This window comes from Oncorhynchus nerka, linkage group LG5 (assembly GCF_034236695.1).
Source record: "Oncorhynchus nerka isolate Pitt River linkage group LG5, Oner_Uvic_2.0, whole genome shotgun sequence".
NCBI classification, from domain to species: Eukaryota; Metazoa; Chordata; class Actinopteri; order Salmoniformes; family Salmonidae; genus Oncorhynchus; species Oncorhynchus nerka.
In genome coordinates this window covers 45,307,388-45,325,233 of record NC_088400.1, presented here as the reverse complement: position 1 = coordinate 45,325,233, position 17,846 = coordinate 45,307,388, and positions in this window count along the sequence as shown.

Below are 17,846 nucleotides of genomic sequence, written 5' to 3'. Positions count from 1 at the left end.
GATGACATGATGGTAAGGGAGAACTTTGCTGCCCTCTAGTGTTCCGCTGGAAGACATGTCATGTCAAATGTACTCTTGACGATGTCCTCGCCAAGACTTTGGCTGCATCTCAAAAGTGGCTGTCTCTCCTCCTCTTTCCTGCACAGATGCAAAAAGAATTGTCAAATGACTACTACATTGCTTTAACCTATCCTGTGTCTTCACGTGAATTCAGATGGAGAGAAGAAGTATTTTTTTTTAAATATTTTTTTATTATAAAAAAACAAACATTTTAGGGGTGGATCAGCTTTAATCTATGTAATTGTCGGGCATTATTTCCAATCCACCATATATTTTTGAGGTAAATATATTTACTGTTGAAGTCGGGAAGTTTACATACACTTAGGTTGGAGTCATTAAAACTAGTTTTTCAACCACTCCACAAATTTCTTGTTAACAAACTATAGTTTTGGCCAATCGGATAGGACATCTACTTTGTGCACAACACAAGTAATTTTTCCAACAATTGTTTACAGACAGATTAATTCACTGTATCACAATTCCAGTGGGTCAGAAGTTTACATACAATAAATTGACTGTGCCTTTAAACAGCTTGGAAAAATCCAGAAAATGATGTCATGGCTTTAGAAGCTTCTGATTGACATCATTTGAGTCAATTGGAGGTGAAACTGTGGACGTATTTCTAGGTCTACCTTCAAACTCAGTGCCTCTTTGCTTGATATCATGGGAAAATCAAAAGAAATCAGCCAAGACCTCAGAAGAAAAATAATTGTAGACCTCCACTAGTCTGGTTCATCCTTGGGAAGGCCAGCATCCCGGTGTTGCCTCTTCACTTATGACGTTGAGACTGGTGTTTTGCGGGTACTATTTAATGAAGCTGCCAGTTGAGGACTAGTGAGGCGTCTTTTTCTCAAACTAGACACTAATGTACTTGTCCTTTTGCTCAGTTGTGCACCAGGGCCTCACACTCATCTTTCTATTCTGGTTAGAGACAGTTTGCTCTGTTCTGTGAAGTGAGTACCACACATCGCTGTACGAGATCTTCCGTTTCTTGGCAATTTCTCGCATGGATTAGGCTTCATTTCTCAGAACAAGAATGGACTTTCAGAAGAACGTTATTTGTTTCTGGCCATTTGGAGCCTGTAATCGAACCCACAAATGCTGATGCTTCAGATACTCAACTAGTCTAAAGAAGGCCAGTTTTATTGCTTCTTTAATCAGAACAAGTTTTCAGCTGCGCTAACATAATTGCAAAAAGGTTTTCTAAAAATCATTTAGCCTTTTAAAATGATAAACTTGGCTTAGCTAACACAATGTGCCATTGGACACGAGTGATGGTTGCTGATAATGGGCCTATGTAGATATTCCATTAACAATCAGCCGTTTCCAGCTACAATAGTCATTTACGACATTAACAATGTCTACACTGTAATTCTGATCAATTTGATGGTATTTTAACGGACAATTTTTTGGGCTTTTCTTTCAAAAACAAGGACATTTCTAAGTGACAAAACCTTTTTAACGGTAACACTAGACTCTATTGTTATTATAGTGAGAGATTTTAATACCGTTTTAAATACCTCTTTTGACTGTAAAGGAAATCACACTACAAACTTTCACCCTCGGACACTAAAGGAAATCATGAATGTCATGGATATATTGGAATTAGTGGATATATGGTGGCTTAAATACCCTAACCTAGTGAGATATTCATGGCGGAGGCTTAATCAAGCTAGTAGTCTTTCTTATGTCATTCTCTCTGGTAGAACACTGTGTACTACTCCCTTCACAGAACAGTGCAAACTGGCTCTAACCAGAAAAGAAAGAGGGCACAACTGAGCAAGAGGACAAGTACATTAGAGTGTCTAATATCTGTGAAAATTAGACCATAAAGAAATATCGAATCTAGAAAGGTTATTCCTCAACTTTTCCATCAGTGTTTAGTTCAAGTGGGCTGGGATGTTCTAGCGGTGTAAGATGCCGTGTTCAGTTCACTACAGGTACATTACGATATTGTGTGTATCAGAGCCGCATGTTATTTTCTCAATAGGTTTTCAAGTGTTTGTTTCAGGCTCCAACATAGAACTTCTGTCATGATTTTTAAAAATTAGAAGCAATATTTGATAGCGTAGCTTCATATTCCTTCATCTTTTCTCAGTAGAAATGACAAAATGCCATAGTCCTTTATGGTAACATGACGTGACACATAGTGATTGAAATTTTATGTAGTTACTGTTTTACTCAGTCAAATTTATGCAAAACTTGGCTTTGAGTGAATGACCTTATAGTGTCAGTCGGCTGCCTTGGACAGTGCGTTCGTATTGTGACAACTGAAATAATGTCAGATTTCAGCCTTGAATTAGCATATTTGGTCATTTTCATGTATTAGAGAATTACAATGCCAGGTGAGAATTGTATGATTCGCTTGGTGAAGAGATTGGCTCCGTTTGACTCCTATAAATACTTGGGAGTTATACTGGACAATAAGCTGAACTGGAAAGAGAATTCCCAGAATATCAACAACAAAAAAGAAATCACAATCCAGACTGTACTTTTTAAGGAAGCTCTGATCTTTTAATGTGTGTGACAAAATGTGGTGCATTTTTGACAGCAGTGTAGTGGCTTATGTGTTGTATTATGCCAAATAGGTCCACAGACGATGAAATCTCAACCACACTGCACACTGCCCTAACCCATCTGGACAAGAGGAATACCTATGTGAGAATGCTGTTCATCGACTACAGCTCGGCATTTAACACCATAGTGCCCTCCAAGCTCGTCATGAAGTTCGAGACCCTGGGTCTCGACCCCGCCCTGTGCAACTGGGTACTGGACTTCCTGACGGGCCACCCCCAGGTGGTGAGGGTAGGCAACAACATCTCCACCCCGCTGATCCTCAACACTGGGGTCCCACAATGGTGCGTTCTGAGCCCTCTCCTGTACTCCCTGTTCACCCACGACTGCGTGGCCACGCACGCCTCCAACTCAATCATCAAGTTTGCGGACGACACAACAGTGGTAGGCTTGATTACCAACAACGACAGACGGCCTACAGGGAGGAGGTGAGGGCCTCGGAGTGTGGTGTCAGGAAAATAACCTCACACTCAACGTCAACAAAACTAAGGAGATGATTGTGGACTTCAGGAAACAGCAGAGGAACACCCCCTATCCACATCGATGGAACAGTAGTGGAGAGGGTAGTAAGTTTTAAGTTCCTCGGCGTACACATCACAGACAAACTGAATTGGTCCACCCACACAGACAGCATCGTGAAGAAGGTGCAGCAGCGCCTCTTCAACCTCAGGAGGCTGAAGAAATTTGGCTTGTCACCAAAAGCACTCACAAACTTCTACAGATGCACAATCGAGAGCATCCTGTCGGGCTGTATCACCGCCTGGTACGGCAACTGCTCCGCCCACAACCGTAAGGCTCTCCAGAGGGTAGTGAGGTCTGCACAACGCATCACCGGGGGCAAACTACCTGCCCTCCAGGACACCTACACCACCCGATGTCACAGGAAGGCCATAAAGATCATCAAGGACAACAACCACCCGAGCCACTGCCTGTTCACCCCGCTATCATCTAGAAGGTGAGGTCAGTACAGGTGCATCAAAGCTGGGACCGAGAGACTGAAAAACAGCTTCTATCTCAAGGCCATCAGACTGTTAAACAGCCACCACTAACATTGAGTGGCTGCTGCCAACACACTGACTCAACTCCAGCCACTTTAATAATGGGAATTGATGGGAAATGATGTAAAATATATCACTAGCCACTTTAAACAATGATACCTAATATAATATTTACATACCCTACATTATTCATCTCATATGTTTACATATATACTGTACTCTATATCTTCTACTGCATCTTTATGTAATACATGTATCACTAGCCACTTTAACTATGCCACTTTGTTTACATACTCATCTCATTTGTATATACTGCACTCAATACCATCTACTGTATCTTGCCTATGCCGCTCTGTACCATCACTCATTCATATATCTTTATGTACATATTCTTTATCCCCTTACACTTGTGTCTATAAGGTAGTAGTTTTGGAATTGTTAGCTAGATGACTTGTTGTTTATTACTGCATTGTCGGAACTAGAAGCGCAAGCATTTCGCTACACTCGCATTAACATCTGCTAACCATGTGTATGTGACAAATAAAATTTGATTTGGTTTGATGCTGTTGTGTGCTGGAAAGGAGACTTAGCAAAGTAGGAAGTAAATAAACTGGGCAAAATCATCATAAAGAAAGCAAGTGCAACAATCAGACACAGCAGGAGTCAATGCAGGACGTGTTCGTAAAAAGGCTGCCAGGTAAAACACATAATCATGGGCAATGCCACACACCGACTCCACAGGGCTTGAATGCAATACAGAAGCAGCTTCAGTAGCAGGTTCGTCCTGCCCAAAAGCTCCAGAGAGGTTAGGGAAGGTCATTTTTACCCACAGCCATGAGGCTTTTTTTAATGAGTGTAAATTACTATTTATTATGCCTTTTTAATGAGTGTTGTTGCTGCCGTTTCCCAGGAGGACGGACAACTGATCTTTTTCTTATCTTTTTATGGCTGTTAACGTGCAGGGCTCTGTGTCTTCCTACATGTTCTATCATGCGTCATTGCCCACCGATACGGCTCATGCCTTTGGAATTGTATTGATTGATGATGCTTGAAGTGATAAAACAATTTCCCAAGTTGGGATTTCTAAAGTACTACTCTGCCTTAGCTTGTTACCGGGGTCATCTCAGCTAATATCGGTGCTCGTTAGGAACTTACCCCCTTCTAACAAGTCAGAATCTTGATGGACAAATGTATGTGCCAGTTACCTCAAATGTATGGAGAAATTAACATGGAAATCCACCCTCTCCGAGTTGGGCATCTCCGGCGCGGCCCACGCTTGGACTGCGTCCTACCTGACAGGTCGCTCCTACCAGGTGGCGTGGCGAGAATCCGTCTCCTCGCCACGTGCTCTCACCACTGGTGTCCCCCAGGGCTCTGTTCTAGGCCCTCTCCTATTCTCGCTATACACCAAGTCACTTGGCTCTGTCATAACCTCACATGGTCTCTCCTATCATTGCTATGCAGACGACACACAATTAATCTTCTCCTTTCCCCCTTCTGACGACCAGGTGGCGAATCGCATCTCTGCATGTCTGGCAGACATATCAGTGTGGATGACGGATCATCACCTCAAGCTGAACCTCGGCAAGACGGAGCTGCTCTTCCTCCCGGGGAAGGACTGCCCGTTCCATGATCTCGCCATCACGGTTGACAACTCCATTGTGTCCTCGTCCCAGAGCGCTAAGAACCTTGGCGTGATCCTGGACAACACCCTGTCGTTCTCAAATAACATCAAGGCGGTGGCCCGTTCCTGTAGGTTCATGCTCTACAACATCCGCAGAGTACGACCCTGCCTCACACAGGAAGCGGCGCAGGTCCTAATCCAGGCACTTGTCATCTCCCGTCTGGATTACTGCAACTCGCTGTTGGCTGGGCTCCCTGCCTGTGCCATTAAACCCCTACAACTCATCCAGAACGCCGCAGCCCGTCTGGTGTTCAACCTTCCCAAGTTCTCTCACGTCACCCCGCTCCTCCGCTCTCTCCACTGGCTTCCAGTTGAAGCTCGCATCCGCTACAAGACCATGGTGCTTGCCTACGGAACTGTGAGGGGAACGGCACCTCAGTACCTCCAGGCTCTGATCAGGCCCTACACCCAAACAAGGGCACTGCGTTCATCCACCTCTGGCCTGCTCGCCTCCCTACCACTGAGGAAGTACAGTTCCCGCTCAGCCCAGTCAAAACTGTTCGCTGCTCTGGCCCCCCAATGGTGGAACAAACTCCCTCACGACGCCAGGACAGCGGAGTCAATCACCACCTTCCGGAGACACCTGAAACCCCACCTCTTTAAGGAATACCTAGGATAGGATAAAGTAATCCTTCTCACCCCCCCCCTTAAAAGACCTAGATGCACTATTTTAAAGTGGCTGTTCCACTGGATGTCATAAGGTGAAAGCACCAATTTGTAATTTGTAAGTCGCTCTGGATAAGAGCGTCTGCTAAATGACTTAAATGTAAATGTAAATGTAAATCACCTATTGAGGGCCGAACTTGAACAGAATGTTCCAGACAACTTTTAGTCATTTATTACCTTGTCTATCAAAGCCCCCCTACCCCCTACCCTCTCCCCTCTGAACCCAGTCAACCTGTTTCCCTTGGTACCTTCCTTTGAGTCAAGTGGCCAGAGTCTGATGAATGAGCCGAAGTAACATTTGGACAGGACAAAGGAAGTTGTGACGCCTTCTCCCACCTAGGGGAAAGCAGAGAATAATAACATTCGGCTCTCCGATAGAGGAGAGAAGAAAAAAAACTTGTCACAACAATGTGGTGTTCTGTGGTTCATGTATTGAACGTGACAGTTAGCATAGCATAGCCCCAGGATTCCAGGTAAGGAACGTACATCCATCAAGGACATGTCAAGCTGAGATTGTTTACTCCCACGGTTCCAAACGCCATGTGCAACTGCGTGATATCATGTTCCATTTGCATGCTGCAAATACAGCTGAAGGCTGAGGATGTTGAGTGGTTCAGGAATGGATTCCATCCACGTAGACATAACATTGCCTCCTTACCATTGTGACATAGGGGGAAAAAAGCCATTTGCTCTCTCTTTTTGAAATATTGAATGTGACACAAAAAGCTTTGAAAATCACAGATATGAGCAATCACTTTTTTCTCATTGCATGCGAGAAAATTGCTGTCTTAAATAAAATAACAGGTGTCTAACTTCTATCAGATGTTTTTCCTCTCCATGATGTCATTATGACACCAATTTGATTCAGGAAATGAATGACATTCCGTTTGAAAATGATCACATTTCGATAATGACTCGTGCAGGATAAAAAAAAAAAAATAGATGTGAAACGTTGCATAAACGTTGCATAAACGTTGCATAAAGCCACTGGATAAATATTTTATGTATTAAAGAGCAACCCCTCATCAACACAGACGGCGGTAGGACATTTGGAGAGGGAGAGAGAGGTGTGTGTGGGTGGGTGAGTCCGTATTTGTGTATGGCAGGCGTGAGAAGAGATGGTACATGGAGAGAGAGAGAGGATGGTACATAGAGAGAGAGAGAGAGGAGTAAAAAGAGACAGGGGAGAACAAGAATGATTGAGAGATCAGATCACACCCATAACTGCTTTACTTCATAAAACTTCCAGCCAGTGTCTGATACACTCTAAACCACTGGAGGGCAACGTTGTCCTGCATTTCATTACCCTACAGATGGTTACTTTGGTAACACGTGTGGGGTGGGGGAGCCATCACAATTGACATGTTTTCAAATATTTGGATATAGTCAGATTGCTTATCTCTACAGTTAAGGGAGGCAATGAGACATTCCTGCAAATAAAAAAAAACACTGAGGGTACACCTTGTCACATACCATATAATTATAGGTAAATGTGCAAGATGCTGTGATGAAAAACAATGAAATGAATTTACTATACATAGATGTATCACAAAGTCTTTGTCTCTAGTGAAGAATTATCGTTGAGAGTACAGAGAGCGGGACTAGGATACCAGTGGGTGGTGATGGGAGTGTGAGGAAGTCTAGACAAAGCCTTACAATCAAACAGTGTTCCCGAATTTACGATTGCATAAACAAGGAAAAAGCGGAGCGAACCAGGCCGTGTGTATCTTGTTGAAAGCCACGTGCGCTTGTCGGAATGAAGGCAGAGGAAATTTGCTTGAAATGAACAGCTTCGCACGGCTGCCGTCAAAACGCTAAAAGCTGTGGGTCGTATCAAAGTTTAATGCCACAGCATAAGTAATGAGACAAGCTCGCCTCGTTCTACTAATACATTTATACAAAAGAAAATTGTTGCCACTCCCTGGGGATCTTTTTTTTCTTCAAGATATGAAAAAGGGGGATCTAAACATAGAGAGAACAGCTAATACAGATCAAAAGAATGTGGAAAATGGAAATATGACACAAAGGGGCAAGCAAATCACATCCCTGTTTCTCGAGGAAAGCGAGTCCAATTTTGGTGTAGACTCAAGCCCACTAATTGCGCCCTGTGATGTGGCATCAAGAAAGCTCCTCACTTTTGTTCCGATCCTCCATGGAGAGTTTCGAAAAAAAGAGTTTCGAAACGACAGTAAAAGTGCAGTAACTGCAGTTGACTGTGGTATTTTGGACGCAGTAATCGCAGAATAACTGCACTGTGAATAACAATTACACTGCGAAATGACTGTAGTAAAAAAAAAAGGTGCTATTTTGGAGGCAGCATTTGCAACATACTGCAGTGTACTGCATGTATACTACACTCTGACTGCAATCATTTTTTTGTAAGAGTGGGAAGCAGTTCAGTGTCCCTTTCCTGAAAAAAAAAACTATAGCCATTGAAAAACCCTGTTTCCAGACGAGTAAATGATGTCTATTCCCGGGTTTGGCATTTGATATGGGTTAGGCTGAGGGGGGTGGGTAAAAAATGGAGTTGTACACCGACAAGTATATCTCCTATATCTACACAAACCCTATAAGCCCACAATAGTGAAGTGAGGAGGATAGTGGAAGCAAGCCATACTGGCAAAACTAGACTCCTTAATGCATTCAAAAGCACATTCTTATCTGGAGAGGTGGCTATATCCAAACCCCCCTCTGACACTTGTCATTCTGAGTGCATTCCGCCCGGGGTGACTAGAGGCTAAAACGAAGCCGGTAATGATCCAGTCGCGGCCCACGTACCTTTCACTCTCCATCTACACAGTCGGGGGGTTGGCGGGGGAGAGCAGTATAGAGGCGGAGAGGATATTACACAACGGCATACTGGGTAATTACTGACACTCTGCTTACAGTAGGACAGGCCCCACAGAGGCTCACGACAGCCCCTCTCCATCCCCTGGCTGCCGCCATCGTCATCGGGGCTCAGCTGGCCAGGGCAAGCACATTTTCCCATAATCCCCTGGGGCATTCCCAGATACCCAGGCCGCCAGATCCAGTGATAAGAGGGAAGAGGGGGAGAAGTAAAGGGGAATAAAGTGGGAGGGTTTTCTTTCCCTAGGGATTTGTGAGGTACAAATCAACTACTGCTGAAAATGTCCTGCATCCACATTCACGAACGGGTGTGCACGTGTGCAAGCATACATACGGCACATTCGCACGCACACACACAAACACACACCTACCCATCCCCCATACATCTCTCCTCCACTTCGACCAGAGGTCGGTAAGTCTATCTGCTGAGAAATGGCTGTCTTGCTCCTGCGCGATGCTTTTTAAATTCCACCCCTCCAACTCTCTGTGCAGCCCTCGCTCATTAAAGCTATGCTGAAGAACAAAAAACCTCCCCTCTGATCACGTTAGGATCTGAAGCAGTGGTAGTAGTGGGCAACACAGTGATGGTAATGGGTGGTAGCTAGGCTAGCTTCCCTCTTTTAATACGGAGGTACCTGAATATAATAGAGATTTATTGAGTGGGTGTCATCCGGATCAGTTAGAGTTACTAGTTATGATGCTGGAACCTTGGTGAATACTGAGTACTGTATCTTAGCCCACTCACTTTTATAGCAGGAATGGAAATGCACTGGCACTAGAAAGGTGGGGGATACCCAGTCAGTTGTACAACAAAGTATTCAACTGAAATCCTCTGAATCAGAGGGATGCGGGGGGGGGTTGCCATAATCGACATCCACGTCATCGGCGCCCGGGGAACAGTGGGTTAAATGCCTTGCTCAGGGGCAGAACGACAGGTTTTTACCTTGTCAGCTCGGGGATTCGATCCGGTTACTGGCCCAACGCTCCTACCCGCCAGGCTACCCGCCGCCTTTAGAGTCCCTTCCACTGTGACACAGTAACTGAAAGGCCAAAAATGTAAAGTAAAAAAAAAACAGTGCAAGTGCCATATTGGATTATCCATAATACTGTGTTATCCTTATTTATATTGCATTGTTTCGCTCTAATGCTTTGTGGACCCATGCCGGTTTACAGCACTTCCTTATTTCAACAGACACGTAGTCATATCTGAAAGCCCCAAGCACAGTTTGAATGAGAGCAAAGATTATCGTGAGACTTCCAGTGTTATTGGCAATGTCAAGTTGGCAGTGACTGTTAAGTCACAAAAGTAGCATTGAAATCAACTTCCTGCATGGCAAAGTTCAGTTATTCGAAAGGAAGCATACATGTGAGAACAAGTGCAAAGTAACGCAGCCCAACCGCTCGGATTCAGCCATTTGAAACTAGACTTCCACCAGAATGCAAACCCCTTTCAAGGTTGGTGCAAGCAAAGCATATTGTAGGCCCAAGTATACTGTGCTGTTTGTGGTTTCTTCTGACAGACGCTAGCCAGCACACAGGATTTGGTTCTGGGTGCAAAATTGATCTAAATAGGAGTGAGGCTGTAACTTTTATTTATTTTCTGACTGTATCAAAGATGAGCAGAGATAAAGTGGGAGTTTTCCCAAAGTGGCCTTAAATATCATAGTATACACCAATGTTTAAGCCTACGTAGAGTCAACGAAGAACAGCCCACAGCATTATAGAGATCATAGTGGTGTGTCAGACACTTTTTGTTGGTAATATATCTAAGAGCTGCATGATACACGGAATGAAGTGATATTTTAAGTAGAAACTGTGGACCAATATTTAATTTTAAAAGCCTGTTATATTAAATGAAGTTAGGGCCGGGCATTATACCGTATTTTACAATATACCTGTTTTGATGCACATACTGGTTTGGTTTTTTTTGCTTTACCTTCTATAATGGTATTCCAATGTTTGGTTTGGTAATTGTGATACGCAACTCTGGCACGTGTAATGTCTGTTGTTATAGTTCACTCCGGTTGCTACTTGAAGTCTATTACAGATGGTAGGCGGCCGAAGGTCTCAGACTTCAATGGGAGTAGGGCGGTTGTTGGCAAAACACAAGCAGTTTGTGGTGTTGTAAAATAAGCTTTTTTTTCTGAACAGCGATCAGTTACTTTCAACATGGCACCTTTAATAGGATGCCACCTTTCCAACAAGTCAGTTCATCAAACGTCTGTCCTTTTAGAGCTGCCGCGGTCAAATGTAAGTGATGTTATTGTGAAGTGGAAACATCTAGGAGCAACAACGGCTAAGCCGCGAAGTGGTAGGCCACACAAGCTCACAGAACGGGACTGCCGAGTGCTGAAGCGCGTAAAAATCGTCTGTCCTCGGTTGCAACGCTTACTACCGAGTACCAAACTGCCTCTGGAAGCAACGTGAGCACAAGAACCGCACACAAGCCTAAGACCACCATGGGTATAATGCCAAGCGTCGGCTGCAATGGTGTAAAGCTTGCCGCCATTGGACTCTGGAGCAGTGGAGTGTTGAATCATGCTTCACCATCTGGCAGTCCGACGGACGTATCTCGTTTTGGCAGATTCCAGGAGAACGCTACCTGCCCCAATGCATCGTGCCAATTGTAAAATTTTGGGGAGGAGGAGTAATGGTTTGGGGCAGTTTTTCATGGTTCGGGCTAGGTCCCTTAGTTCCAGTGAAGGAATATCTTAATGCACAGCGTACAATGACATCCCAGACGATTCTGCACGTACCTGAAGTCCCTGCAGCAATTTTCTAACATCTAGCGGAAAGCCTTCCCAGAAGGGTAAAGGCTGTTATAGCAGCAAAGGGGGGCTCAACTCCATATTAATGCCCATGAATTTGGAATGATATGTTCGACTAGCAGGTGTCCACATACCTTTGACTATACTTTTGTGCTTCGTTCATTAAAGAGGGGATCGGCGATACAGGTGTATGGTAATAGAATTATGTAGGAATAGGGCTAACATAATAATTAATTTATATAACCCTCTCGTGTTAGCACAGTTAGAAGGGACTGATGGAACGTGTAGGGGTAGGAAGGTAATATGGTGTGGTGATTTAATGCCCATAAATGAACTCTGGGGAAGTACATGTAAAGGCAATAATGGAATACAGTGGCAACAATTGGGTACTCGTATCGCTGTCCTCTCTGTCAGAAACGTGGGATTAGTGTGTGTTAACTATGGGAAGGTAGGCGAGACACAGTGGCAAGGGGTAGAGAGTCATGCTTGGACATGACATTGATATCTGCGGTGATGGTATGGAGGAGTGAACGGGATGTGATGGCAAACCACGGTAGGGAGTGATCATTTTCCGCTTCTGTGTGTGTGTGTGCAGAGTAGAGGCAATAACATGAGGTGGTGCTTTGAGAAAGCTAAGTGGAAGATGTTCAAGTACCTGTGTGAGTGGACGGGAGAAAAGTTATCAATGGAGGGGCCTGTGGAGGAGTGCCCCGAGGAAGTAATGTCAGTAATCATATTAGCTGCAGATGTGACTTCCAGTATGTTGGAGGGGGGGAGACGGCGGGTGGTGCCATGGTGGACAGGCGCAGGAAACGGATAGAGCTCTACAGGTACTTAAGAATAGCTAGACAAAAAGGAATTTCATGGAGCATCAAGGGAAGAGAGCGATGGCCAGAAAATGATTAAGACAGCGAAAAGGCATGGTGGGATTTGCTGCGTTATTGGTAGAGGGACTGAAATTGGTGCAGTTTGGAAAGTTTTTTTTTTTACGTGAAAGTGTTGGAATTCCAGTGTTGGTGGAAGGAAACGTCACGGTAAAGAAGTGGTAAACGTCCGAGGCGCTGTGTTCTCAGTGATTCATAGATGTGAGCATCTGTGTGATGAGACGTAGGGAAAAGTTCAAGGGGCTCGGAGATGTCTTAAAGAGAAAAGGGGAGTCAGGAGAAGCTATGGATGATGAGTTCTCTATTTTTGAGATGGCAAGTGCGTTGGAGGGTTGTGGGTGGGCAGACTGCTCATGGAGAAGACAGGGTGTGTTATGTGATGTTTAAGCATGCTGTGGGGGGAAATTCTAAAGAAGAGAGAGACTGTAGATTCTTCCAGCACACTTTATTATAAGATTTGTAAAAATGGAGCCACCAGCATCACTCAAGTAGTTCTATGCTGAAAGCCCATCAAACAAGAGTTAGGTCTCCACTTTTTTATAGAAAGGTCCATCCTCTTTTGTCTACGTGGTAGTGAAGCAGATGTGTGGAAACAGGGTCGGAACATTGTGTAAAAGGCGATTGGCTTGTCTGTGCAGATTAAGATAGCAAGAGGGCTCAACCGTATAACTGCGTTTTTGTCACAGTTCACAGTATAACGTGATCCTTCCTGCAAGGTTCCATACAGCTGACAACCGGCAGATAGTAAACCCACGGGATGTCACATGTTGAGGTCGCACCCAAACGGATCTTAGCTTATACGCCCAGTCTTATGACAGTGTCACACAGACAAGTTTGCATCAGGTTAGAAAAAAACACTAGCATATTAGGAGACAATTATTTAAATAGTAAAACACGGGATAGCATGACTAATTATGTAGTTTTCCAAGACAATGTACTGGACAGTGTGTTGGAAGCAGTGTTAGGGTTGTTTTATAAGGTGCGGAGGACTCGGGTGATACCTGCTGCTTTTGTAAAATCAGTAAAAGACCACGTTAGGGCAGGCAGTTCTAGGCCTATTGCGCTGACATCCAACATGTGTACATTGATGGAAAAAATTATAGTGAGTAGGATGATGTACTGTATATCTTGAAAATTAGGGGTTTGATGAGCATAGCACAGAGTGGGATCAGGAGAGAGAGGTCTGCAATGAATGCCCTGGTGACAGTTAGTACAGAGATAGTCAAGGCCATGACAATAAAAGAGGTGATGAGTGTTTTGTATTTTGACATTGGGAAAGCTTACGATACCATGTGGAGGGAAAAGTTGTTGATCAAGTTGAGGGCATTGGGAGACGTCTGTATAACTGGATCATGGACTTCCTGTTCGATCAAGTCATACGGGTGAGGTCAAAATTGTCAATGGGTTTGAAGTGGACAATGGTACTCCCCAGGGAAGTGTGGTTTGTCCGGCGTTGTTCACCCTGTTGATAGATGACATAACGTAATGAGTAATGAAGATAATTTAATGTAGGTAGAACATGACTGGCCCCACACTCCAGTACAGTAGGTGGCGGTGTATGCACCTTAAGTTGGATGTTATCCGCCAACCCAATCCCAAAGAAGTGTGGCATGTAGCAGTACGGTCTAACTCTACAAAGTGTTCTCATTTTGCTAGATAAAAAATGGCCAGTCCAATATGGCATATATGGCAAATACCTGCAACGCTGGTTCGTAAATGACAAATAGGCAACCATAAATACATAACGTTGTCATGATGTACTGATGACGAAATGACAACGTAATCAACTAACATTGTACCAACCAAAATGGGTCTTTCATGTTGACGATGTAGATTTGTAACTAGTATGGAACCAGTACGAAACTCACGTCGTCAATTTGTCATGAAAATATAACATTGTTTGGTGGGTTAGCGCACAGATTATACATTATATTGACCGGCCACTTTAACAATGAAAATAAATGTATTCGCAAATGGAAGGCAGTCGGGAGGAGGCAAGATCAGCTGGGACCATTCTAGCCAATGAGAGGGCAGATACGTGTGAACAACAGGCATAACTTGGATATAAAGTGTTTTTTCTCAAAGTCGCCAGGATGTCTCGTGTCTCGTGTCATACTTAAATAAGTACACTCGTAACTTATATTTGATGAAATAAGCCTTACGTAGTAAATAAGCCATAACATTTTGTGATGACCAGATTCGACACTCTCATTTTACCTCCATACAAAAACTCCTCGCCTGGGGAATGAAAAAAAAAAAGACAAAATGCCTCCTGCTGGAGAAGACAGATTTTTGGGCAAAGTTATCCCTCTCGTCTTCGCCTCTTCCTCTCTCGGAAGCGCATTGAGTCATCTTTCTCCCTCTTCTCCTGCTCCATGCTGCTTCCCACACCAACCCTACACCCTGTCACTCAAGAAGAGAGCACTTTATTATTGCCATGCAAACAGATGCAAAAATATGTTGGTGAAAACAATGCTGCTTTCCACAAGCGTTCTGTAATTACACTACTTGCCTGTACCTTAGTCTGCAAAATATTGTCTGCTAGTTTGTCTTTTCTTAGCAAACTGTGGCTAAAATAAAATGTGTTAAACGACTTCATAAATGTACTAAGAGTCACAGCTAACTAATACAACCTATTGTTTGTGCAAGGGTGTAACAGGCCAGACATAAATATGTTAGCTAGCTAGCTACACGGGGTAAGAAAACATGTTATGTAACATCTAATTAGGGTCTCCTGGAAACAATAACCAACACTTTGGTTCCAGCCCTGTCAATAATTACTCCCTGGCTTATTCATTTGTTGTCATGTCAAACAACAAAGTATGCAAGGTGCTACCCTCTATATTCCCTATAGTGTGATATACACCACGTTATTATTCCGACTCTACAATTATTTAGAATAATAATTGTATTTCCATGATTCCAACAGTTCACAAATGAACTAGGCCTATGTTTTTTGCCCATATCATGCAGCCCTGCGTGGCACAATGTGTAAATGATAAAAGTGCATGAGATGCAGAAAGTGCTAAATGTATGTGTAGCCACCCTAGCATATTTTGAACTTTTATTTTTCAAAAAGACAAAATACGGTCAAATACCGTCAAAAGTAAAAAATATGATATGATATGATATTTTGGCCATATCGCCCAGCCCTTCAGTAGGTGTCTTATAATATGCACCACATGGAGAATTCAAATACATCAGATGTTTTATATAAAGACTTGCTAAATTGCCAAAATTCTGCATTTTGATATGTCCCTCAGTCAATCCGGTGTCATTTATATGAATATTTAAACCCATTTGATCCCAAATGTTCTGCAAGTTTTACCATCATTGTAAAGCTTAAGTTATTTTTTTGCTTTGACAAAATCATTTTTGAAGATGATTATTTATTTAAATGTGATTAAGTGATTCATTTAAGTCTGTACCTCATTTTAAGATCCACCCTGTTACGTGAACTGAACTCTCATTTTAATATGGTGAATCATCTTTTTCAAAAGAGACATTGAACATCTAATAGTCAAATCATAGTGTAAAAGCAGGTGAGCTGGTTCTACTCTTTTTGCCCATTTTGTGGTGGAAAACCTGTTATCCATAAATAGACACGCTAGAAATATTTTAGCAATAATTAAATAAAATGTGAAGCTTGCTTTCAATTGCCACTCCCTGTTGCACACAACAAGCTTTCATTCCCCGTCACAAGGGACTTTGTCTGATTTCATATGAAATCGTCAACTCTGTTACGGTCAACCCTGTTACTTTATTTGACACTTTATATAGCTTCTTTTTTTTTACCTCTTGAGATGGGAAAACATGTTTTTTATTAAGTTAAAACATGCTCTCTTTATGACATAATGTGAAAAGGAGGTGAAATCGAAAGTTTGTTTTGACCAAGTTACTCTTCTCAAAAGGTACCAACTGTTCTCATGAAAAATAATCACATTGTCAAATTACATCAGTTAACACACAAGTGCGCTGTTCACATGAAGGTTACTGTCTACGTCTGCTGTGCTGTTAAGTGTCTTGTTCGTTCCCTACAGGACTGTATTTATCCAATGCTATATGTCATCAAGAGTATTTTCTCACACTGTACAAGCTAATTAAATACCGTATGCATCGCTAACTTCCTCTCCTCAAAGTTGTCATCTCTACGACTTCCTCTCCTCTGCCTGAGGTCTACTTTACAGCCTTATTCTTTTTTCCCACATGCACAGGAGATATAGAATATAGTAAAACAGTTCTAGTGCAGTAGGCAGCCCACAATTTCCAGACATTTTCTTGTTGTAGTCTATTGCTAATGACAGCACACACTGTTCGTTTGGAAGTGCAATGTCTGGGTAACCATTGAATTAGAACAGCCTACCTACTTCTAGTGCAAGCCAGTGTTTTTTTTTTTTCGTCTCAACAAAACTGTCTGTCATATTGGTTAATGGGACACAAAAGCAAGGAGTAGACAAACTTACATTTATTTTGTTATAGTTTGATGCTGAAAGGCAACCACAAACTGAAGTCATTATCAAGTTTTAGTAGTGGCTGGCTTATTAAGGAAACTATGGCCACAATTTCTGACAGCTGGTACTTTAGCGGTCTCCTGGCATCCCACCTGTCTTGGAGCTTAGTTATGGCAAATATCACATTTCCAATGTCTCAGGGTGCTGCCAAAAAGACAATGAGATTCAATTAGGGCTCAATAATGCTCCTCTGTGGAGCTCCAACTGGGTGTATGCAGCAGACAAGTGCTCGAGCCAGTAAGTATCACTCACACACACACACACACACACACACACACACACACACACACACACACACACACACACACACACACACACACACACACACACACACACACACACACACACACACACACACACACACACACACAGATATTTGCAAGCATGGACATACACAAAAACCAAACACAGACCTTAATTGAATTAGGCAAGTCAGTTAAGAACATATTCTTACTTACAATGACTGGCTACCCCGGCCAAACCCTAAAGCGGACGACGCTGGGCCAATTGTACGCCACCCTATGGGACTCCCAATCGCGGCCAGTTTTGACACCTCTTAGTACTGAGATGTAGTGCCTTAGACCACTGCGCCACTCGGGAGCCATTCGGGCTTTGTAATATGAAAGGATTTTTATTGTTCTTGCAAAAGCTGTCACACCTCTGGGTAACTTCTGAACTGTAGCACTTGTACACAATGTTGAGCATGAGCAACTCTGACAGTGAAACGGCTTTCTGTGAGTCGTTCAATGTCACCCAGGTCTAATCTTTCTCTCTTTCCTCTTAGCAGAGAAACTTAAACGTGTCACTGTCACAGATTAGGACTGAACGGATGGTTGAACGCACAACCAATTTGC